Consider the following 24,991-nt stretch of genomic DNA (forward strand, 5'->3'; position numbering starts at 1 on the left):
TCTGCCTCTTGATTCTATTGGCTGCAGGAAGAAAATTATGAATTACAGTTGAACTTGAGAGCAAATCAAATCAGGCATGTGCACTTCAATTGTGTCTGTTAAAGAGTTTTAGACACTGGTCTAAGGCAACTGAGTCTCCATCTGTTTTTTTCTAACACAAGACGTTGTTTCATGGGGCACCAATGCAGACCTGTAACAGGAAAAATATCATTTTCTAAATAATACGGGGCACTTTTGAAATCCCACTACCTCTCATCTACATCTTTAGGCATCTAAATACATTTAAAAATCTGGCTCCTAATGACTTTTAATGGGAGCTGGTTTTAACTCTTTTGGGCTCCTTTTAAAATCCCAGCTGTAAAAGTGAGAAAATAAAACACAATAATTAAAAAAATTCTAGGTTTTCATAGTACATTAACCCTGCAGTGTTACACACCGCTGGCTGTTTAACTGTGTAACCTTAGTGATATGTTACTGTATATTTTAAAATCGGGAGGAATAAGGTTTGAGGAGTTTATGACCTTTATTTGAGCATAAATGTTTCAACAGATAATTGGTTTCTGATTTGAAATGTGTCTACAGTAGCTGTTTTCTTACATTTTAAACATCCTAGATATATATCTATTAACTCTCATATAAACGTAGGCCTTCCTGGTGCATGTTATTGCTTGTGGGTGGACCCATGCAGCCGCTCAGATCCCATGTGCAGCAGTACCCATATGCAACAACTTATAGCATCTGGGCCATAAGCCTCAATTGTGCTTTTAAGGCACAGCCCTTGTTTGGGGCAGTGCAAAGCTATACCCTGTATAGGGATTCCAGAAGATCCCTTACACAAATAAATTTGAGTGACTGCAAAAGTTTAAGATAACAGCAAGTCTAAAGTTGGGGGGTGCAATGCTGGCCATATGTTGAAATGTAAAACTCTATTATAATTAGAAGTGTTTTACTTCAGGGTTAGATTGAGCCAGTAATAGTGAATACATAGTACAAAACATTCTCTTGTGGCTCACTTGAGATTTTCAAAACCTCCTAAGTGACTTAGAAGCACAAATTCCATTGAAATGAAAATCACTTCAGTGCTTTTGAAATACACATCAACTTTTGCATGATTTAAGCTTTATTTATTTATTTATTTTAAAAAGAGTTATTTACTTGTAAAGAAAACCTTACCAATGTGAATCAATGCAGTGCTGCCTTCTAGCATCTGCAGGCAGAAGAAAATGAAGCAACATCTCTTTCACAGCTGTGAACAGCCCCCATTCATCTTAGCTGAGTGTTGACTCTGGAGCCTAATGACAATTTAATTTTTTTTTTAATTTTGATAATTATTTCACTGTTGTTCATTTTAACAAACATCCAGCTGTTGTAAGACTTTCAGAACAAAAATAGCATCATTCTCCTCCTAATCTGACCCACTGGTCTTACTATATGGTCATTATCTTCTACTGTTATTTTGGGGCAGTAGTCCCTGCAATATTTGTAGTATATGTTTTATTTTTGCAGTAGTAAAATTACCTTTGCTTTGTATTTTTATTTCATTTGTATTCAAGTTAGAAAAAATTAAGAAACCGTTTAGAAAAATGGGCTGATTTTCACTGAACACAATGTTGTATTACAGATTTGAAGGGACCAACAAAACCAAAATCTGTTTCCTTTGCTGCTGGCTGAGAATTTGTGACCTTGTAAAAAAGACTGGTTATATTAACAATGGCTCAGCATATTTTACAAGCTAAAATTTAACTTTCACATTCTTGGCAAAAAACAGAAGTGTCGGTAATTTATGTCTGTTAAATCTGCATGAAACATCACATTCAGCATGGCCATTTGGAAAAGTATCTTTCTTCTGTAAAATGGAATATATCACATACTCGAGTGTGTCTTGGCAGAAGATGTTGTACTAGGACTATATGTTCTAGCTCAGTGAAAAGGTCTCAGTTCAGCAAGTTGACTACTGAGCTATACAAATAAACTCAATTATCCTCCACCATTTGCACCTACAAATGTTATTTTTGATGTTCTCTTTCTCTGATGACCTTGACAATGATGGTATTTTTTTTAGCAATCTACAAACACACTCAGATTTGCCACTGCTTAGTTTACAACTACAGCTACCTGAAATTTGGCTTTGCAAGGGTCAGCACAGGCATTTTCTCTGCTCAAACACCCTGTGGGCTTGCACTCCTGAGTTTCCATTTGAATCTCACTAAATATAATCCAGTTTCACATCCAGTCATTGGCATCCATGACAATTGTATAAATTAGATGTAAAATAATAAATTTGGCCATGTTCACTTAAAATTGGGCCCACTAGTCACCAAAAACTGAGCTTAGCTTAACTGGTAAATTTCTTTATCCTTAACTAATCTTTTGGACGAACATGGGCTTAGTTTTTTATTTGTAATAAAGCCCCAAAACAATATATTTGCCTTGATTTAGCATTCTCTAAAACATCTCAGTAAGCATTCTTCTTAATAGGCTGATTTATTTATATTTTAAATAATTACAAAACCTATATGACACTCTGTAACTCAAAGTGACATCATCACTTGACCCCTCTCCTCTCCCATCTCAACACTAGAAGATCACCTGGAAGACAAAGACTTTGAGCTGGAGAGACTGGTCCCAGGCGGGGAAAGGAATCCAGCTGGTGTGCTGAACTGTGAGCTGCCTGGAACATCCTGTCTGTTAGGATGATTCAAATCTTGCTTAGTCTCTACAATTTAGACTGAGAATTTATTTTTGTTTCTTATGTAACCGACTTTCTCTATCTGCTTATAATCACTTAAAATCTATCTTTCTGTAGTTAATTAATCTGTTTTTATATGTTACCTAAAACAGGGTGTTTTTGGTTGAAGTGCTTGGGGAATCTCAGCTCAGAGTACAAAGACTGGTATGTCCACTTTCCTTTCACAAAGTGGCAAACTAATTAATGAGCTTGCACTGTCCAAGGGAGTCTTGAGCAATGTAAGATGGTATATTTCTGGGGTGCAAGGCTGGTGACTGGGGTGATTGGCTGGTGCCTCTCTCTGTGATTCATGAGAGGCTCAAAGAGTATTTATGCAATATTGCTGGGTGTTGGGCCCCACATGCTGATGGCTGAGTGATCATAATGTCTGGAAAGGTTTTGCTGCTTGTCACTGGTATAGCATAGTGTGAGACAGCACAGGCTGGAAAGTTAAGGGAGCATAGCAGTCCCACAGTTCCAAGTTGTACCCTGGGGATCCCGTCACAATCTATTCAAGATGCCCTAACACATAATTAATTACAATGAAATCACAGCAGCATTAAACTAATCATTTCAGCAGGAACTCAGCCAGCCAGACACCTACAGAAATTCCTTATCCTTTCATCATTATAGGAAGCATACCTCTGTCGGTTATATCCTGCCTAAATTGAAGACTATTAATTCTGTTCTGAACACATTACATTGCACATGTTATTTGTGGGTTGGCAGATGGAAAAATATATAAACAAAAATGGAACTCTGTATGATTTTTTGCTGACCTGGTGAAGGTCAGTAACAAAATCAACCATAAATGTGGTTCACATGATCTAGGAAAAAGGGTGGCATAAATAAACAGCACAAATCTTCCATCAATCTGTCAATGAAAAAAAGGACAGATGCACGGGAGTTTTGCCTGGGTAAGCAGTACAGGATTAGACCCCAAGTATTGCCAATACCAATGAATATACACCAAAAGTAAAACATTCAAATGACTCATAGCCTACACCAACTTTACTGCCTTTTGCAGTCATTGTTAATCATAAATGGAGCAGTAACAGTGTTAGTTTAACACTAAACATGGTGAAATAGTTTATTGTTGCAGATTAAAATGCCATGTGAAATGAAAGTGCCATCAAGATGCTTTCTAGTTGCTTGGCATGTATCCCATATAAGAAGGGCTGTATTTCTTTGATTACTAAATGTAACCGTTTGCCACAGGCTAAATAAACCGCCCCACAAAAAGACAATAGCATTAACCTGTGTAAGTAATAGTATCTTTAATTGCTATTCCCTGCTGGAACTGGCATGTGAAACCTAGAAGCACGATTGCTTGTTCAAGTAAGATTTATATTTCTTTTACTTTTTTCCCTCGTTTAATTGTATTTTATTTTTAGCTATCAAAATTATTTTTAATTTTTCTGCATCTTAAAACTATCAGCCTTGTTATTTAAAGTAATGATTTTTCTTTATATAAAATAATTTGTTGACAACGGCTGTTATCGGTGCTTCAACCCACTTCAGTTAAGTATTGTTGGAATACAAACGGTTCTATTCTCAAATAGTTTACATGGTGTGTGAGAGAGATTTTCATATAAACTAAAAGAAAAATTGATGGAATGTATCTTTTTCATTAAACTTACACAAAGGGCAGCAACATTTCTAGATGTTTCCATTTGAGGCCCCATCCTGCAATGGGATTCATATGGGCATACTTCTGCACTTGAATGGAGCCTCTACCCATACAGTTCCAATTTAGGACTGACTTCTTCACAATCACTTTTTTGTCTAGCACAGGAATCCTTAATTTAAAGCACAATGGATGAAGCAGTTATGACTTGTAATACTGTAATTTACATTTCAATAAATTAGAGTGAAATTTTACACACTAACTGGCTTTTCTCTAATCAGCGCATGTTGTGCCTAATTCTGCATCCTTAAGCACCCATCTGAAGTCAATAGGTGTTTTGAGTACATAAGAAATGTAGGATCAAATCTTCAGTAATTTGTTTAACAAAATTAAGTTTCCCCCACACATACTCCAGTTCTCAAATAACAGAAGCTATATTTAGGTTTCCGTACTACATTTTCATTTTCTTTACCTCAGTGTATTTCAGCACATTTACTTGTATACTTGTATACTATCACATAATTGAAACTAAACTACAATTGCCAGAATAATTAAATGCAAAATAATAACAGTAACAATAATAAGTTAATGCAACCATGTGATTTATATTTCATCAAATACAAGTAAGGACATTCAAAATTACATTTCTCACATGCACTGGAGCGCCTCCTTGCAAATATTTAGTATTTTGTAATAGTAGTTTGTACATGATGATAATTATATGCCTTATTATATCTGTGCATTATGGGTGAGTTATGGGGTACTGAAGGAGGCCAGGAATCACAACTTTGAATTTCCTGACTTTGTGTTTGCAAAATCTCAAGGATAAGGTTGTATTAACATTGGGTTTTGTCTTTGGTTTACTTCAAAGAAAAGCAAAGAGTTTGGTGTATAATTTGGGCTGTATGATTGGACAGTCAAATAAATATACATTTGAATCCACTTTTATATGCTGTTTTACCCACTATGTACTGTGCCCTAAACAGAAATGTGTAATTTTAAATCAGGGTTGGTGGGGGCTAAATTTATTAAGATTGGCAAAAGCTCTCACATCCTAAATGAGGACAAAGTACATAGTGAGTTTAAAATTTTGGAATTACCAAATACAATAAATAAATAAATAAACTTTAAAAAGCCAATCTGGAATAGCAGTTCAGAAATATTTTAATTAATGAAAAACTCTAGGGATTATGTTCAAATATGTCAAAAAGGGCCAAAAAGGATTATATCAAATGTCCCTCCAAATTTTCATTTGGTAATAAAGACAAACAGGAAAAATTTCTGTTCAAAGGGGAAATTTTGGAGAAAGTTATATGTGCCCGAAAACCAGGGTTTAAAATGACAGTATCACTGTGGCAATAACCAGGGCACTTTTAGAGAGATGCTATTATTTTAGGTTAAAGCCTCCTGCTTGCATAACTGCCAAATTGATTCAAATTTATTTCCCCCCCTTCCTGTCCGAAGTTGGAAAAAAATTAAGATTTTTTTGCTACAAATAACCAAATCACCCATAAATGATAGATCTAAACTATTGTAAAAAACAAACTTTCCATGCAATTTTACCAAAAGGTACTGCTCCCCTAGTTTGTTCTCCTTCCCCCTTCCTACTATCTGCTATTCTTAAGCAATATTTGTTCTTTCTTCTTCAGTGTCCAGGTTTTCACTCAAGTTAATTTTTCATCCCTTTTATGTTTCTCTCAAACCTATTTTTCTTCCTGATATTTGTTTTCTCTTCTGATACTGGTCTTTCTCCTCACTTTCCCCTCTTTCTTTCTTTTCTCCCTTTCTTACTCTGGGCAATCTCTTCCACAACCAACCCCCTTCTCAAGTTCCATTTCTACCTCCCTTTTATTCTCCTCCACCTGCCCCCCTTAGACTGTCTCCGACTGCCCTTCTTGGTCCCCTCTAATTCTCCCTTCTTCTTGGCCTTCAGAATGGGGGCAAAATGTAGGCCTGGTTCCCCTTCAGTTGTAAGCGCTGAGCATTTTGAGGGTGAAATGGTGGCATCTGTGGATGTTGCCCTCCATATGCAGGTGGTTAGGGTTGCCAACCCTGACTGAAGCTATTCCGGGAGATTCCCTGCCCACCCCCAATGATGTAATGTCATTTTTATAAAATATCCTATTAAAATCTCCTGGATTGTTTTCAATGGTCACCAGGAGATAGATGCTGATTCTGGGAGACTCCAGGCCAATCCCGGAGGATAGACTACCCTAGGGCACCTCTCATGGGTCCAAGATGCTTCCCCATTGGGCATGCATGAGTGGGGTCTAGCATTTCTAACAGCTGGTTACCAATGCTGTAATGAGTCTGGAGGGTTCAGTCCCCTCAAGGGTGTGTGGGTTGGGGGCAAGGGGGTAGCACTTCTGCCAGGCCTGCCACAAGCCACTCCCATTGTCTGGAGGCAGGAGAATCCCCCCATTTGGAGGAGGATCATTTTCAGTCAGTGGGTGGGGGAGGCAGGAGCAAGGGAAGGGTTTTGCTGAGAGTGGTTCAGGGAATACAGGGAAGTTCCCCTCAGAGCTTCCCACAGCCTGATGCAGCAGCAACCCCCGCTCCCCCACAGGAGGCTGCAGGGAGAGGCGCGCGGAAGGAGCCCGCCTGCTCCGCTCAGGCGCACGCTGCGCTCTGGTGGGTAGGAGGGCGCGTGCAGAGCCTGTCCCTGCTCAGTGCGACGGCGCCCGGGGGATCGGAGCCCGGCCCCCGGCTCTCGTGCTGGTAGCAGCGGCCGCACCCCAGCCCAGGAGCCGGCGGCGCAGGTTCAGCCCACACACAAGTCGGGAGTCTCCGACGGCCGCAGGAAAAAGCTCCAGGACACGGTACGGGAGGGAGGCAGGCACAGAGCCGGGGCAGCATGTGTCTGCGTGTTTATGTGGATGCGCGCCGTGTGTATAGGTGCAAATGCGTGTGTGTGTCTTAATGTCCGGGCATGTACTGGGTGTCTGCATGGCTGGGTACGTGCGCAGGCGTGTCTGCCTCCGTGTGCGGTGTGAATGTATGTAGCGGGGTGTGAGCTGAGCGTGCATCTGTGTGGATTGTGCGTTCATGTGTGGTGTGAACGTGTGTGTGTCTGTGCGGTCCTGTACAAATATGTGGTTATTTTAAAAATTAGTAACTTTATGAAAAGTACCTGTAATCACTTGTCTTTAAATTATGTATCTAACTACACTTTGTTTAAAATATTTCCGTTGGGTCGATCTACCTGCAAACTAACCAAGGCTTCATGTTATCAGAGAATGAACTGTGTTCTGATAATTTCTGAGCAAAAGAGAAATTAAACTATACCTGCATGAAATTAAAAAAAAATTAAACACATTTTATCTGTATCTTTTCCAAACATATAAGATAAAAGATGAAAAATATCTAAATAATGCAGTCATAGCTTGAATTCTTGGATGAGAAATACATGCAAAGTATTCTTCCTATTATTATAATAATTTGGATGTTCACAGATCATTTTCAGATACATCTTTCTTTCTATACCAATTGAGGTTTTTTTCATCCTGCTGCCTTTTTTGTGCTTAGTTTTTTTTTTGTGTGGCTACCATCCTGCCAAAAATTTGTTTACCAAGCCTGCAACTGAGACAGTTGTGTTTACTCTAGGAGTTTACACAGATCTCTGCTATCCTTACACTTCTGTTGAGGGGTAGATGGGACAATCAACCAGCTGACTAGTTTAGTCGTAAGCCTAGAGACCTTGGGATGTGAGGGTGCTGTGAATACAGACTCCAGCTGTGCTGTACAATTAGTCTTTATGACAGAGAATACACTCTGATTGCTCTTTGTAGCAGGAGTAGCAGTGTTGATGAGAAGAATCCACAGTGTTTTTTCAGGTTCACATATAACAGTGTTAAAAGAATGAGAATGCTTTTATCTTCTTGATGGCTCCTTTCCTCTTGCTAATCCTTGCTTGATCTCTGTAGGTGCCTTATCATGAAGGTGACACCCAGTAGGAGGAATAGGGACAGAACTGCCTTCAGAATTCCTCACAAGTGCTGCCACTACTAATCACTTGATTATTGACAGGGTCAGTAGTGCCATAAGTGATACCAAGTCCATTTTTCTCCTTCATGGCAATATCTCTAGTCTTAAATAACCCCTATGCCCAGTACTACTAAGGTTTGTAAATTCACTGCAGTCGTATTAGCTGCCAAAACTGAAAGCAGGGTAGGCTTTCAAAGTATGTGTGATACTTTAGGGAGACACTACCAGCACTTCCTCATTATTTTAGTTTAACCACAAATCTAGGAGCCACATTGTGTATTCTGTATCAGAGGGGTAGCCGTGTTAGTCTGGATCTGTAAAAGCAGCAAAGAATCCTGTGGCACCTTATAGACTAACAGACGGTTTGGAGCATGAGCTTTCGTGGGTGAATACCCACTTCGTTGGATTTCGTCGGATGCATCCGACGAAGAGGGTATTCACCCACGAAAGCTCATGCTCCAAAACGTCTGTTAGTCTATAAGGTGCCACAGGATTCTTTGCTGCTTTTATTGTGTATTCTAAAACACAGCCCCACTAGTGTGCCTTACCTGTGACCTGAAGGGAATAACTCTAGAAATGAGAGTGTAGTTCAGTTTCCATGTCCAGTCAAATGCTGGTGTCTCAGCTGAAACTGTCAACAAAGGCCAGAATTTGGGCTCAATCCTACAAAAGAAACTCCTTCCTGAAAAAGTCTATAAGACTCTTAAGCAGATAAATTAAAAGGACACTGAAACTAAATGAGTAGGGTTAATAGGAAGAAAAGCCAATATCAATGAGCTATTCCAAGGGTACTTACAAAAAAGGGGAAAAAGAGGTGAGAAAAAATGTTTGAAAGAAATATTGTTAAAAATACTGGCTCTATTATCCGAATTCAGATGATACAGTAATGTTTTAAGACAGCAAAGGGGAGAGGGTTTTAAAAAATCCATATTTGAGGGCCTGACCTTGAGTTCAGTGACTGTTTTGTCTGAGTGATGAGGGCAGCATTGGACACTGAAAGGGAGAGTAAAGAACTAAAATTATGAAAAGATTCTTTAAAGAATTTGATTGGTCTTCTTAAAAGATTATTGTTGTCAGGGATGATAAATCCAACATGTAACCACTCCTAAAACCTCAAGAATTCACTTATTTAAGCCTTTATATGCCCTGTAAGGAGGCGCCCTGGCTCCCCGCCGCGCCTGAGAGGGACGAGCCAGAGCAGGTGCCTCAGTGGGCGGAGCCAGCACTGCCCGTCCCCGCCCCCCGGAAGTCAAGGGGCGGGACAGGAAGTATAAAAGCCCGGCCCCAGCGCTCAGTTGGGTGCAGGCTGCCGGAGAGGACAGACGCTGGTGCCCGGGCTCCCGCCGGGCCCAGCCTGCCCCGCGCCCACTACCCGGAGGAGCGCTGGCCGGACCTGCCCCGCGCCCCTTACCCGGAGGAGCGCTGGCTGGATCTGCCCCGCGCCCCTTACCCGGAGGAGCGCTGGCCGGACCTGCACCGCGCCCACTACCCCGAGGAGCACTGGCTGGACTTGCCTCAGACCCGGTACCCGGAGGAACGTCGGCCTGACCTGCCGTGTGCCCAATACCCTGAGGAGTGGCCTGAGCTTCCCCACGACCGGTACCCGGAGGAGCCCAGGGTCTGGGACCCCCCAGACGACGTTGGCAAGGACCAGGTACACAGAGAGGGGGAGGTCGGAAGTGGCCCGGGGGTAGCCGACCCTGGTTTGGCTCCTGAAGAGCCCGAACCCATGTCAGTGTGTTGTGGCCAGGATCCCCACTGACCGCAGTGGGTCTTGACCGCTGCTAGGGCCCCGGGCTGGAACGCAGTGGAGTGGGAGGGCCTGCGTTCCCCCGGTGGCAGACTCCCCCTCTTCCCGCCTATTGCCACTGCTCTGTCCTGATCTAGAGGGCCAGAGCTAACGAGACTTGTGTTTGGTGCCCCGCCCTGCCAAGGGCCCGGGCTGATACTATGTTTGCTCAGCCCCTGCTAGAGGCCTGAGCTTGAACTGCTACTGCCCTGCCCTGCCAAGGGCCTGGGCTGATACTGTGTTTGCTCAGCCCCTGCTAGAGGCCTGAGCTTGAACTGTTACTGCCCCGCCCTGTCCAAGGGCTGGGGCTTATTTACTTTGAGAGCCCCGACCCCGGCTAGAGGGCCGGGGCTCTACCTTGTTTGCAGACCCTGTACCCCCTCAACACCCGCGGAGGGGCTAAGCCTACCCGGACTGCAGCGTGCTAGGAGGCGCCCTGGCTCCTCGCCGCGCCTGAGAGGGACGAGCCCCGACATGACCGGCTTACATGCCCTTTTATTGTTGTTTTTAAAACAAAAGAGGGTGCTGATGGCCCGTTGCTGTGATACATGGCAAAGAGACAGCAAAGAGAAGAGAAGTAATATTTGGGGCCCAGGGAGTTTACACATTCAATTTCTTCAATCATGGGAAACCTTAACATGACAAGAACTGTGCATTGCCATTTGGTTCTGAGTGTTGGCATCCCTGTGTAAATATAACCCACTTTGCTGCCCTGGAAGTCCTGAGAGAGAGGATGACAATTTTTGCTTCTTGGTGCAGTCTGATATGAGTCCATTATTCTTCTGACTGAGCAGAATTAGTCAGGACCATCACTAGATCCTGTCAGCCTACTCTCCCATTGAGTAAGACAAGACTCCTTCCCCTTCCTCCCTCATCATTTCGACTAGGGAGAAGAGAAGTGGCTTCTGAGATTGAAGCGGTTTCTCCCGTTCAGTGCAGAGCATACCGTTGCTGGACCATTATTTTACAACTTTCTTCCATTTTTATTATGAACTGAGAGAGAACTCAGTTATATTTTTACATGTTTGCAAACATTCTTGGGAACAAACTGGGACATTTTTCACAAGCAGATCAAAAGGTCATTGGGTTTTTTGAGTGGTCTTCAGTCAAAACTCACCTATCTTTGTTTTCTAATGTATTTCCTGTGAACCTTATCTTTTGAACCTTTAGATAGCTTAACTGAACAGAGTAGTGTTAAATGCAAAACCTGCTCCCCTGTCAGCTTTATTTTTAATTTGTTCATATCAGGATAGCTGTAATCTCCCTGAGATAAACTCACACTTTCATTACAGAAATGTTTTACTCAAATTATTTAAAATAAAACGGAGATGATCAGGAACCTCTTTTGATGCTGGTGCTATTCCTGTCAGTTATGAGATTGTGCAGAACTAACCCTCCTTACCCTTGGGGTATTGCTAATGGGAAAAATAAATCTAAACTGAAGGATGTTTCTAAATCCTCTACTTTGTCACTTCCTTATTGCTTTTGAATGTCTCAGTACCTGTCTAACTTATGCCTTCAGAGGTCAGGGACAGCAGACTCACTGGAGGATGTGTGTGGATTCTTAGGATAAACATCTAATTTAGGATGTATGCTACTAATGCTGAACTCACTAAGCACCATCTAAGCACATTTGAGAGTAGAATTTGGCTTTACATCATGTGAAGATTGACAGCTTATGTTTTATACACTTCTTCATGGATAAACTGAGTGTTAAAGATACCGACAAAAGGATCCCTTGTCTTGTAATCTTACTGTCATCTAACTCTACAATTAAGTCAGTGACATTTTTGCCCTCCATATGTTGAGAGGAATACATGGAGAAGACACCTAAGTGGCAGGAGAATGTGTGATGTGCTGGGAACTGGCAGGGCTTGTCATAAACAGATCAAGGGTTAACAAACAGGGACCCCAAACACCTGACCAGAGGACCAATCAGAAGACAAGATACTTTCAAATCTCGTGGAGGGAAGCCTTTGTTTGTGGGTTTTGGGTTTGGCTTTGTTCTCTCTGGGTCCTGGACGGGGCTAGAGGTGCAACCAGGTTTCTGCCAATCTCCCTGCTACAGTCTCTTATCTATTCAGAATTGTGAGTAAGAAAGGGCGGTCATAGTCTTTTAAGTTGTTCTTTTTTTTTCATTTACATATGTGTACTTGCTGGAAGTAGCTTAAATTCTGTTTCTGCTGGGAAAAGTTTCTTTCTATTGTTTATAAGTTGAAGGACCCTGTAACTGTTTACCATCTAAAGTGCAGAGATAAACCTTTTACTTTTTTCTTTCTTATTAAAAGTTTTGCTTTTAAGACCTGTTTAATTTTTTTCTCCTAGTTAAGGTTCAAGGGAATTGGTGGGGAGAAGGGAAGGATAAATTTGCTCTTTGTGTTATATTCACGCAGCTTGTATTGCCTCTGGGTGAGGGGGAAGGTAACACTCCTCTTGGTGTGGTGATTCAAAAGTTGAATCAGGCGATCTCCTAGTGTTCTCAGGGCAGGAAGGAGCTGGGAGGAAGAAGGGAGGGGGGAGGGAATGGCTTATTCCCTTTGTTGTGAGACTCAAGGAATCTGGGTCTTGGGCCCCCCTGGGAAGGTTTTGGGGGGACCAGAGGGTATCAGGCCCTAAAAATTCCTGATTGGTGGCAGCCTATCAGATCTAAGCTGGTAATTAAGCTTAGGGGAATTCATGCTAGTACCCATATTTTGGACGCTAAGGTCCAAAATTGGAAATTATACTTGACAGGGCTGGATTAACTCTCCTGTGGGCATGGGGCTATTAGATTTTGTAGGGCCCCTGTACACAAGTCTTTTTTTCCTGGGAGGGAATTTGGTGGGGGAGAGGGCTGAGGCAGGGGATTGGGATGCAAGAGGAGGTGCGGGGTCTTGGAGGGAGTTTGGTGTAGGGGAGGGCTGGGGCAGGGGATTGGGATGCAAGAGGAGGTGCGGGGTCTGGGAGGGAGTTTGGTGTAGGAGTGGGCTGGGGCAGGGGATTGGGGTACAGGAGGGGGATTCTGATCTGGGGCAGGGGATTGGGATGCAGGACATCTCTGCATGCCCCTAGGGGAAGGGGAACAGCGTGTCTCTGTGTGCTGCTTGTGCCCGCTAATGCCACCCCCGCAGCTGTGGGTACGGTGCTGGGGGCAAGGACAATGCGCGGAGCTGTCTCTCGACCGCCAGGGACCTCAGAGATGTGTCAGCAGCAAGTCACTTCTAGGAGTGGTGCGGGGCCAGGCCAGGCAGCTTGAGCTCTCTGAAGGTCGCTGCCTGTGATTTATTTTTACAGGGTCCCCCTTGAGCCAGGGCCCTTGGCTGCAGCCCCAAAAGCCCTTGCCTTAATCTGGCCCCAGGAATTGGCTGTATTTTTAAAGATTGTATCAGTTAATATATTGAGTGACTGACAGCTTGAGAATTGGAATGGAATGTGTTCATGCTTCCCTGGGCCGGGAGCGGAGTCACAGTTGGGCTGGGGGCTGAGAGTGGCTGGAGGCCTGGGGCCAAGAGTGTGGTCTGGCGGCCAAGAGCAGGGGTTGGGAGTGGGGGCTGGCAGCTGCAGCTGGGGCAGGGCGGGGCCAGAGCAGAGCTGGGAGCAGAGTGGGGCTGGACCCACCATGGGTGCTGGCCTGGGCTGCACTGTGGCCCCCAGGATGTTCCTCTACACCCCCTTTGGGGGGCCGTGCCCCAGAGTTTGGGGACCACAGTTCTAGAGGTTAGACCAGGGGATGGAGATCTGGCTTCTATTCTTCTTGTTGGTGAGATCTATTTGTGGTGGACCTCTATGCCACTTAAGCCAAAGTATGCACAGAGACCATGCAGGAGACTGAGGGTGGCCCAGCACCACAAACTTTGCCTCTCTAGCCTCAGCACCCAATGGAAGGGGTCTCTAGTGGCCCTTGACAAGCCAGCACGCAAAGCCACAAAGAGGATGAGCTAGGGAAGGGTTTGGAGGATCCAGGGACTCAACACTAGGATGGAGTGCATGTCACCCTTAGTAACCTTGGGCAAGTCACTTTATATCCCTGCGCATCAGTTTACTCATTTTAAAAATAGGAGTTATAACTGCCTACCAAAAAGAACAGGAGTACCTGTGGCACATTAGAGATTAACAAATTTATTGCAGCATAAGCTTTCATGGGCTGCAGCTCACTTTATCGGATGCATGTAGTGGAAAACACAGAAGGAAGATATATATACACACACACAAGCAACATGAAACAATGGGTGTTACCATACACCTTATAAGGAGAGTGATCAGTTAAGATGAGCTGTTGTCAGCAGGAGAGAAAAATAACTGTTTGTAGTGGTAATGAAAATGGCCCATTTCCAGCACTTGGCAAAGAGATAAGGATATAGTGGGACATTTTCATTACCACTACAAACAGTTATTTTTCTCTCCTGCTGACACAATAAATTTGTTATTCTTTAAGGTGCCACAACTACTCTTGTTGTTTTTGCGGATACAGACTAACATGGCTACTACTCTGAAAATTGCTACCACTATACTTGGTGCTTTGAGTTCTTCTGGGGAAAGGCACTATATACTTGAATGCAAAATATTATTTATTATTAGTATAAATGTTGAAGAGTGTGTTGTCATCTGTTCTTTTATTACTTCATGAACGCTATTTGGGTATTTCCATCATCAGTGGAATATGGAATAAGAAAACAACAAAAGAACAAAATAATTACTTATTTCTGTGTATTTAGAATTTCATGCTATCCTTTTTTATAGTTCTTTGAAAAGAATTACAAAATTTATGAAATGAATGGTGGATTAAAAGTTAAAAAAAAAAAAATTTGGTATTGATCTAGCCAAGATAGGTATTTGCCTACTTCTTGAGTTTGCCCAACTATTGCCTTTGAAAAATTCTAGAATACTTTGGCTTGATTCTCCATTGCCTTACACCTTTGTACACCTGTGCAAAACAAGTGGAACATGTGGCCAAATCAAAATTCTCTAGGAACTTACACTAGTGGTAGAATTTTACTCCAGCTTTACACAGGTGTATATGACTACTTAAGGGGCAAGATAGCAGAGCATCAAGCTATTTCTCTTTTGCCTTAATTTTATGCTTACGCAAGTCATTCCATTTCAAATTGTTTCTTTAAGATGTTCATAAATTTCTTTAACATTTTCCTTTTGTATTAAGGCCCTCAATAAGCATGTGTATCAGTGATTTGCCAAGTTGGGGCCTAAAATTTCTTATGTTTAATCTCAGGTCATATACAAATGTTTAAGTTGCACATTACATAAACTTGCCCACCTGCTTCATAGCAGCTGTGTATCCTCCCTATCTACTGATCAGCCATTCAGAATTCTGCAGTTACCCACTTCCTGCTGTCCAGCCTCAGCTAGATCCTCCCCACCCCCTGCAGTGACAGTCCTGCCTCCTCCCAGCTGCCAAACCTTTTGGGATTTCCCCAGCAAAAGCTCTCTGAATTGTAGATACACTGAGGAGTGCTGGTCCCAATCCTTCAAGAAAGTGCAAACTTCCATGAGACACTATGGTATGTCTTAATGTGTGATGCTTACTGTGACAGACCCAGACCAGTGGGGTACAGGAGTCTGGCCCTACTGGTACGCAGGAGGTGGGCGGGCAAAGCCCAGCCACTTCTAAAGGACCTCCCCCCACCCTAAGGGGAAGATCCACAAGTCTGTGACACCAACTAATTCCGTAGGACAACTAATGAAAAAACAGGATCGGGAGTGAGGTCACAGGGCTAAATGAAGGGAACTTGATGGGGACACCAAGCAGAGAACCCCGGACAACGCCCACTGCTCCTTGAAGGTGTCAAGGGAGCCAACGGACACCGCCCAGAGGAACTCTGCCTGGATGCGTGTGTGACGTTATTGATATAACCTGGGACCATATAGAATATGGTTTGCAACCAAGGTCCTGTAGTGGCACCAAATCCTATGTAAAGGGGGTCATATAAGGTGTCTAAGACCAGGTTATGGGTAACTGGTTATGATTATGCTGTCTGTATCATTATGTAGTTGAAGTTATAAGTATTGGCTGTATACTGTCTGTATTTCAAATTGGTGCTGCAGTTCTGGGAAACACCCCAGACAAGTTGGTGTTAGCTCTGCCTAGCCTGCTTGATGGCCCACTAAGGACCATCAGCTACACAATTGACCCATTGAGAGGAGGCAGATACGCCCTGTAACTCAGCAGGGTGTGCAGGGACTTGCCCATGTGACTCTAAACTCCATATTGCTGTAATTTTCCACAGTAAGGACAAAGACATGTTCTTACACCTGGAAGTGCCTATATAAGGCTGATGCCTCATCTCCATTTGGTCTTCAATCCTGCTTCCTACCTCTGGAGGGACTTTGCTACAAACTGAAGCTCTGCGTAAAGGACTGATGACCCATCCCCGCGAGGGATGTACTCCAGAGACTTGATTTAAACCTGCAGTTTACTCCATCACTGCTACAAGCCTGAACTAAGAACTTTGCCATTACTGGATGTAATTGATACCATGTAACCAATTCTAGCTCTCATTTCTGCCTTTTTCCCTTTATGAATAAACCTTTAGATTTTAGATTCTAAAGGATTGGCAACAGCGTGATTTGTGGGTAAGATCTGATGTGTATATTGACCTGGGTCTGGGACTTGGTCCTTTGGGATTGAGAGAACCTTTTTCTTTTACTGGGGTGTTGGTTTTCATAACCATTCATCCCCAGGACGGGTGGCACTGGTGGTGATACTGGGAGACTGGAGTGTCTAAGGAAATTGCTTGTGACACTTGTGGTTAGCCAGTGGGGTGAAACCGAAGTCCTTTTTGTCTGCCTGGTTTGGTTTGCCTTAGAAGTGGAAAAACCCCAGCCTTGGGCTGTGACTGCCCTGTTTGAGCAATTGGTCCTAAATTGGCACGCTCAGTTGGGTCCCGCCAGAACCGCATCATCACAGTGTGAACGGACGGAGGAGCAGAAATAGGCCCCACAGTCGCAGGAAATCCCGTCGGCCAATCTCCTCTCCCTGGTTTTGTAGATGGCTAGTTTGGCCAGGGCCAAGAAGAGGTTGACAAGGAGATCCCATGACTTGGTGGGCCATGGACAGGGAGTGCGTAGATAAACAGGTGAGGGGAAAAGTGCAACCAAAAACGCAACATAAGATTCAAGAGGAGCCGGAACAGGGGCTGCAATCTGGCGCACTCTAAATAAATGTGCGCCAGGGTCTCTGTCATGCCACAAAAAGGGCAGGTGATGGAGCTGGGTAAACCGCGCCAAGTACATGCCTGTGCTCACGGCCCCATGAAGGAGCTGCCAACTGACATCCCCGGTGGGCCTCGGGACCAGGGCAGAGGATAAGCTGGCGCACCAGGGCCTCTCACCCTCAAGAGGTGGCAGGAGGTCCCGCCCTTTGGTATCAGGGCAGGATACGAGGGTGAGGTAGTGGAGAGTGTGGAGCACGAGCGTGTACAGCTGTTTCCTTGGTGCGGCCTGGAAAAGAACCGGCTGCAGATCGTGCAGCTGGCTCGCAGTGAAAGGGTGAGGGAGCTGATTGGGTCCATGGGGCGGGGGCCCGATAAAAAGGTCCATGGGGCCTGGGGTAGAGGGTGGGCGGGGCGTGCCCTCTGGCAGGACCCGGTTGAGGTAGGCCCGAACAGCGGACAGTAAAAGCAACCTTCACCTCCTGAAGTACGCGCCGGGAAGTATGAGGTCTGGAGAGCCCATGCGCTGAGCAAGTGTCAGGGGATCCAGCCAGTTTCCCCGGTCGTAGTCCAGGAGGTCTCCGACCCTGGTGACTCTCGCCAAGACCAGCCTCTGGCACACTGCGGGGGACTCTGCCACCTGCACACGAAGCTGGGGGTTGTGTAGCAGGGGCTCCATGAGGAGATCGTCCCCCACGGTGGCCGCCACGGACCTGGTCGTTGAAAGGAGCTTCCAGGTCCGGAGGAGGTCTTGGTAGAAGACCGGCAGCCCCGAGAGGTCTCGCGGAAGACCTCTCGGATGGAGGTAAAAGAGCTGCCGGTTGTATCGGAGCCCTCGGAAGCGGCGGAGGAAGGTGTGCGCCAATACGCTCCACGCCGGACTACCCACACCAAACAGGAGCCTCTGCAGGGCCTGGAGGCGGAAGACATGGACCTGAGCGCGTAAGCACTTCAGGCCCTGCCCCCCCTCCTCCAGGGGCAGGTGGAGGACCCCTGCAGAGACCCAGTGCGTCCCTGGCCAAAAGAACTCCAGAATCACAGTCCGGAGGTTGGCCAGGAAACCCAGGGCCGGGACCAGGGTGTTGAGTCGGTACCAGAGCATGGACAGGACCAGTTGATTAAGCACCAGTGCCCTCCCCCGAAGGGAGAGGCACCAGAGTAGTCCTGTCCATTTCCGGAGCCGCTCCGTCACCCTGCCCTGCAAATCCTGCCAGTTCTCCGGCGGAGACGGATGCGTGGCAGAAAGGTAAACGCCGAGATAGAGCAGCGGACCCGCGCTCCACCTGATGGCCTGAAGCGCAGGTGGGAGGGAGCTCGCCTGCCACCCGTCCCCGACCACCAGGCCAGAGCTCTTGACCCAGTTGACCCGGGCGGAGGAGGCCGCTGAGTACACAGCCTGGCAAGCCTCCACCCGCGCCAAGTCGCCCGGGTCCTGGACCACGAGGAGCACATCGTCAGCGTATGCCGACAGGACCAGCCGCAGCCCCAGCTCCCGAAGCACCAACCCCGTCAACCTCTTGCGGAGGAGACAGAGGAAGGGCTTGATCGCCAGAGTGTACAGCTGGCCCGAGAGGGGGCACCCCTGCCGCACTCCCCGCCCAAAGCTGACCGACTCGGTCAGGCTCCAGTTGAGCCTGACCAGACACTCCGCAGAAGCGTACAGCACCTGGAGAAAACCCACAAACAGGGGTCTGAAGCCGAACGCTCGCAGAGTGCCCAGGAGATACCCGTGATCCATCCGGTCGAACGCCTTCTCCTGATCCAGGGACAAGAGGGCGAACGACAGACCATCCCTACACCCCAATTCCAGAAGGTCCCGGACCAGATACAAGTTATCAAAGATGGTGCGGCCCGGGACGGTGTAGGTCTGGTCTGGATGGACCACGTCCGCCAGCACGGACCCTAGCCGCATCGAGATGGCCTTCGCAACAATTTTGTAGTCCGTGCTGAGGAGCGAGACGGGACGCCAATTCCGTAAGTCGCGGAGGTCCCCCCTCTTCGGCAATAAGGCCAGCACGGCTCGCCTGCACGAGAGAGGGAGGACCCCGCTCTGCAAAGCCTCGGCCCAGACGGTGACCAAGTCTGGGCCGAGGACGTCCCAGAACACGCGGTAGAACTCCACGGTCAGCCCGTCCAAGCCCGGAGATTTATTGGTGGGCATGTGACGGAGGGCCTCCGAGAACTCGGCCAGAGTGAGAGGCAGCTCTTGCCGGTCCCGGTCGCCCGTGCTGACCGTCGGGAGCCCGTCCCAGAGCACTCTGCAAGCGTTAGGATCGGTCGGATCCGGGGAGAAAAGAGTGGCGTAGAAGGCCCTGGCCCTCTGGCACATCTCCGCCGGATCCGTGAGGGGGGTGCCGTCCTCCGCCAGGAGGCAGGTGACGTGCTTCTTGGCCCCCCTCCTTTTCTCCAGGGCGTAGAAGAAGCGGGAGCCGCGATCCATCTCCCGAAGGAGGTGAATGCGGGATCGAACAAAAGCACCCCGGGCCCGATGGTCTTCGAGGGCCCGGAGCTCCTCCCGCTTCTCCCGGCACGCTCCGCAGAGGGGTGGATCCTCGGGGTTGACGGCCAGACGCCTCTCCAGCTCCAAGACCTCCCGCTCCAACGGCCCTATCGCCGCATCCCTCCGTCGGCTGGCACCCCGAGTGTAGTCACGGCAGAAGAGCCGGGCGCGCACCTTCCCCAGATCCCACCACCGCTGCGCCGAGGAAAAGGCGCGCCTCTGCCCTCGCCAGGCCAGCCAGAACTCCCGGAAGGACGCCACGAAGCCCGCATCCTCCAGCAAACTATTATTAAAGTGCCAATAGGCCGGCCCCGGCCTCTCCGCGCAGAGAGAGGCCGTCACGGTGGCAAGGTGGTGATCCGAAAAGGGGGCCGGCCGAACGCTGGAGGAGTGGGCCCGTGAAAGGTGGAAACGTGACAGGTAAATACGGTCCAGCCGGGAGTGGCACGACCGATGGGCCTCCACGCAGACGAAGGTGAACGTCGAGACGTCGTCTGGGTGGTGGTCGCGCCAGACGTCCACCAGGGAGTGGCGGTCGACAATCTCCCGGAGGACGTCCGTAGCTGCCGGGCACTGCTCGGTCCCCGAGCGGTCCCCTTCCTCGAGAGTGGTGTTAAAATCCCCTCCCAGGACCAGGCACTCACGAGGATCCAGGGAGCCAAGGAAGGCGGACGCCTGCTGATAAAAATGTAGCCTCTCCGGGGCTGATGTCGGGGCGTAAACGTTGACGAGATTAACCACAAGCCCCTCCACACGGACCCGGAGGTGCAGCAGGCGACCCGGCACAGCCTCGGCGACCCCCAGCACCTCGGGCCGTAGGTCGGGGGAGAACAGGGTCGCCACTCCAGCCGCGCAGACAGAGAAGTGGCTAAAGTAGGCCCCGTCCCCCCACTCCAGCCGCCAGCTAGCTTCAGCGGCAGGATCCGTATGGGTCTCCTGCAGGAAAACCACAGAGTACCCCCCCTCCTGGAGGAAGGAGAGCACCTGGCTCCTGCGGAGACCCATCCTACAGCCTCGGGTGTTTAAGGTGGCAAGGATGATCGGCGCCATGAGGAGGGCTGGGGGTGATCCTCGCTGGCAGACACGCCCACGGCCTCCGGCAGGCCACGCAGCAATCCGTGACCAACCCCGAAGGTGAGTAAGGAGTCACGGAAGACACGGACCCACCGGTAGGCCGCGGCGGCCTGCTTCCCGGTCCTCCTACCCTCCCCCATGAGGGCCCTCGCGGCCCGGAGGACCTGATGGAAATCCCCCCACCGCTGGAGCGCAAGATGGACTTTGTTCCGGGAGCCACGGACGTCCTCGAGGAACTCCCGCAGCTCCTCCCTCAGCGCATGGGGGGGTGGGGTCACTGATCTACGACTGTCCCTTAGTGGGGCCCCTGTCAGCCCCATGGCCCACCGAGGCGGGCAGGCAGGAGGCAGACCCCCGACGTGGCGTCCGATGGGCTGACGCCACACGACCTGCCCCACTCCCTGGTTCAACGGGGCGGCGTAAGGAAAACAGCAGCTCCTGATGGGTCGGGATGGGGAAAAACAACTAAAGCTGCTCCCTGGGGGGGCTATCCCCAGGGGCGGCACTGGCAGCACGGGAGGTGGAGGGGACAAGGACAGGGCTGGTATCAGGAATAGGGCAGGGGACAGGAGTAGGGCAGGGATCAGGAGGGGAACCGGGGAGGGGGACAGAAGTAGGATCCTGAGCCTCAGTAGTTGGGCCGCTGGAAGGTGACCCTTCCTGGTTAGGCTCAGAGATCTGGGGAGTGGGAAGGAGACCCCCAACGATGCCTGGCTCAGCCACTATGGTTTGGGCGGTAGCCCTGGTATCAGATGGAGGGCCTGGCCTTTTTAGTGGGGCCCTTACCCTTTTCCCCACCCCGACCTTTTCCACCGGCTGGGGGGGGCTCCCCCCGAATTGGAAGGGGCGAGGGACGTGGCAGCAGCGGAGGTCTCCCTGATACTCGCTGCCGCCAGTGCCTCAGCGGGGGCAGTGGCAGGTGGACCAGCAGCGGGCTTGAGGTAGAGGCCTGGGGAATGGACACAGGGGTAGGTGGAGGAGGGGCGGTGGGAGCATCGTGAAGAGTCTCCCCCGCCGCGTCCCCCTCCATAACGAGAGCAGGGAGGGGGACAAACAGCGAGGGGAGGGGAGGGAGAGGAGGCGACCACTCCTCCCCGCTAGGCTGCAGGCAGGGGAGGAAGGTGCCAAAAAGGGAAGGCTAAAGGGGCATGGGGAGCAACCAAGGACCTAGGGGTGGGAGGGTGTCAGGTCACTGATTCAGAGGGGATTCATAAGGGAGTGCAGCGAACAAGGGCAAACTCAAATGGAGGAAGGGCACAAGCGCATGGGAGGGGGCATGGGCTCACAAGGGAAGGGACCAATCAGGGCTGGGGGATCACAGGGTGGTGGTGGGGAAGAGCGAGCTGGGAATTGGATGGAGGGACCATGGGGCTAGCTGCAGGGCTGAGGCAGGACTATCAGGGCTGCAGAGGGAAACAGGTGGGGCGGACAAATGTGGCAAATGAAAGGGAGTCAGTCCAGGGGGCCGGGAGAGATGGTGCGCCCACGGGCACTTGTGCAAAAGTCAATGCTTGGCTGCTGCAGGCCCAAATGATGGAAGTGGACATGGTGAGCAAGGCGAGCAGCTCAGTTGCAGAGACAGGAGTCCGAAGCAGAAGGAAAACAGCCAGCGGGGGTGGTGGAGGGGCAACAATGGTGGTGGGGGCAAAGGAGAACACAGATGGACCAGGGGCAGGCTCCACGCCACACCCCTGGTACCCCAACAGACACAATCCAAACCCCCACCACAAGAGCACAGTTTGAAAAAGACTCAGTCCAGTAAAGCCTCCTCCACAGCGGTCCTCACGTGGTCTTCCAGCAGTGGGTGGTCCTCTTCTCCTCCTCCTCGGGGCTCCAACAGCTCCCCAGCAACAGCCACAGTAGTCCCAGCAGCTCCAGGTGGTGGTGGTGGTCTGGTGTCCAGGCAGGAGGCACCCCGCTCAGATGGTGTCCTCAGCAACAAGAGCAAGGGCCCCTCACTCCCCTTCTTCTCTGGGAAGCAGGCCAGCAGCCTTCCCCCCTCCCCCCGGGCTGTAGGTGGAGCAACAGCAGGAGTTGAGGGTGAGGGGATCAGCAGCCAGCCAACTAAAGGGTAGCAGAGAAGTGGGGAGGCGGGGATGGAAGTGATGGTGTCTGGCCCAGCCAAGGGAGCAGCAGGAAGAGCAGCAGCGAGGGCCCAGTGCTCAGCAGGAACTGCAGCAGCAGCAGCCCTCTCCCTCCTTCCTTCTGCAGAAGAGGAATAGAAGGGAGATCTACTGGCCGCTGAAGAAGCAGGTTTCTGTTCCCTGAGTGACCAGAGCAGGGGCTGCACTAGAGTAATCAGGAACCTGCTAGGACCAATTAAGACAGGCTGATTGGATCACCTGAGCCAGTCAAGGCAGGCTAATCAGGGCACCTGGGTTTAAAAAGGAGCTCACTCCAGTCAAGTGAAGAGGAGAGGAAGTGCGTATGAGGAGCTGGGAGCAAGAGGCACAAGGAGCTGAGACTGAGGCTGTGCTGCTGGAGGACTAAGGAGTACAAGCATTATCAGACACCAGGAGGAAGGTCCTGTGGTGAGGATAAAGAAGGTGTTTGGAGGAGGCCATGGGGATGTAGCCCAGGGAGTTATAGCTGTCATGCAGCTGTTACAAGAGGCACTATAGTCAGCTGCCGTCCACAGGGCCCTGGGCTGGAACCCGGAGTAGAGGATGGGCCCAGGTTCCCCCCCAAACCTACCAACTCCTGATCAGACACAGGAGGAATTGATCCAGACTCTGGGGAGGATCATGGAGGTGAGCAAATCTGTCAATGAGTGCAGGACCCACCAAGGTAGAAGAGGAACTTTGTCACATTACTTATTCCAAGAGAATTATTAGTAATGTTGAATTCTGGGGCTTGAAATACCCATTTATTTGTATTTATTTTTCTCCAGAGGCATGACTAACTTCACTCCTTCTAAAAATCTTAGTGGACTCTGCTAACTTTACCTAAAGCTGTTATAATATAAAAAGGCAATTTAATTGTGTAACAACGATGGGACAGTTTTTCAAAGATTTAGAAACTGACAGATATAAATAGGCACCTAGTGGGATTTTCAAAATGTGCCTAAGCAGATCTGTGTCTCACTCCCATTGAAAACAGGCACTTAACCTGTTTAGGAGCTTTTGAAAATCTTACTAGGCATCTATCTGCATTTTTAAAATCTGGCCCGAGATGCTGTGTGGTTCGATGTTTTTAACAATTCAGTAAAGCATACTAACTTTTTTTAATTAATGAAAAGGAAAAATGATATAAGGATGAGGCCAAATTATAAAAAATAGAATAGCAAAGGATTGAGAAGATAACACAAAATTCATATACCTTGTACCCTGTAAAATATGTTTTCTTGATACAGGTAGATATCACAGCAGAGTGGAGCCATGTCTACAACATAGGACTGGTAGTCCATTAGCGCTGGGTTTTACTCCTAGCTGTGCTACTGACTTGCTGTGTCTTTGGGCAAGGTGTTTAATGTCTGTGCCTCAGTTTCCCCTTCCACAAGATGGAACAACAATACCTACTCTCCTTTGCAAAGTGCTTTGAGATCTAGGCATGAAAAAGTGCCCATATAACTGCAAAAATTAGCATATCACACGTGAGTTACATAATCAGTTGTTGCACTTGCTTAGGTTGACTGAATTTTGTTGTTATAAACAAAACAAAGTGGCAGGCCTCAGTGGGTATGTTATAGTTAGATGGGTGCCATACACAGACAGTGAATTCCCAGTGATGCACTTAAAAGATTTAGCCTCTAAAAGCTAAGGACAGTATTGCTCTGGACACTGGTCAGGCCTCTGTATACTCTTCTTAGCAGACCTATAGAGCTGATAGGACATCCCCATAACAATGAAACATGGTAATGTTTACCTGGCATCTGATTCAAAGTCTGTTCCCAGGACTCTCTAGTCATTGTAATTCTTATAAGGCCTGATCCAAAGCCCGATGAGGTAAATAGGACTGTTGACTTCAGTGGTTTTAGGATCAGGTTCCTAGTGAGTCTAGGGCTATGAGTCTGCTTTCTGAACTTTTCACACTCTTTCTAAACAATGGTGATAGTTTAATGACACTCACTTTTGGTTTTGTTTGGAAATTTTCATTGTGTGAATGATTTTTCTTAGTCTCAGGCTGCTTGGCAGGCAATATAATT

At 48.0% G+C, this 24,991-nt stretch overlaps 1 protein-coding gene across 5 annotated transcripts in view; it reads left to right on the forward strand.

The window, feature by feature from the left end:
- Window positions 1-6,887: 6,887 nt before the first annotated feature.
- Window positions 6,888-24,991, forward strand: part of LOC115649174 (polyamine-modulated factor 1-binding protein 1-like) — an 88,245-nt gene continuing 70,141 nt past the window's right edge. For all 5 annotated transcript variants that reach the window (XM_030557849.1, XM_030557851.1, XM_030557852.1 and 2 more), the window contains exon 1: window positions 6,888-7,174. The gene's annotated coding sequence lies outside the window, so the exon portion shown is untranslated. The remainder of the gene's footprint in view (window positions 7,175-24,991) is intronic.

Source organism: Gopherus evgoodei, chromosome 3, assembly GCF_007399415.2.
Source record: "Gopherus evgoodei ecotype Sinaloan lineage chromosome 3, rGopEvg1_v1.p, whole genome shotgun sequence".
In the NCBI taxonomy this organism is placed as follows: Eukaryota; Metazoa; Chordata; order Testudines; family Testudinidae; genus Gopherus; species Gopherus evgoodei.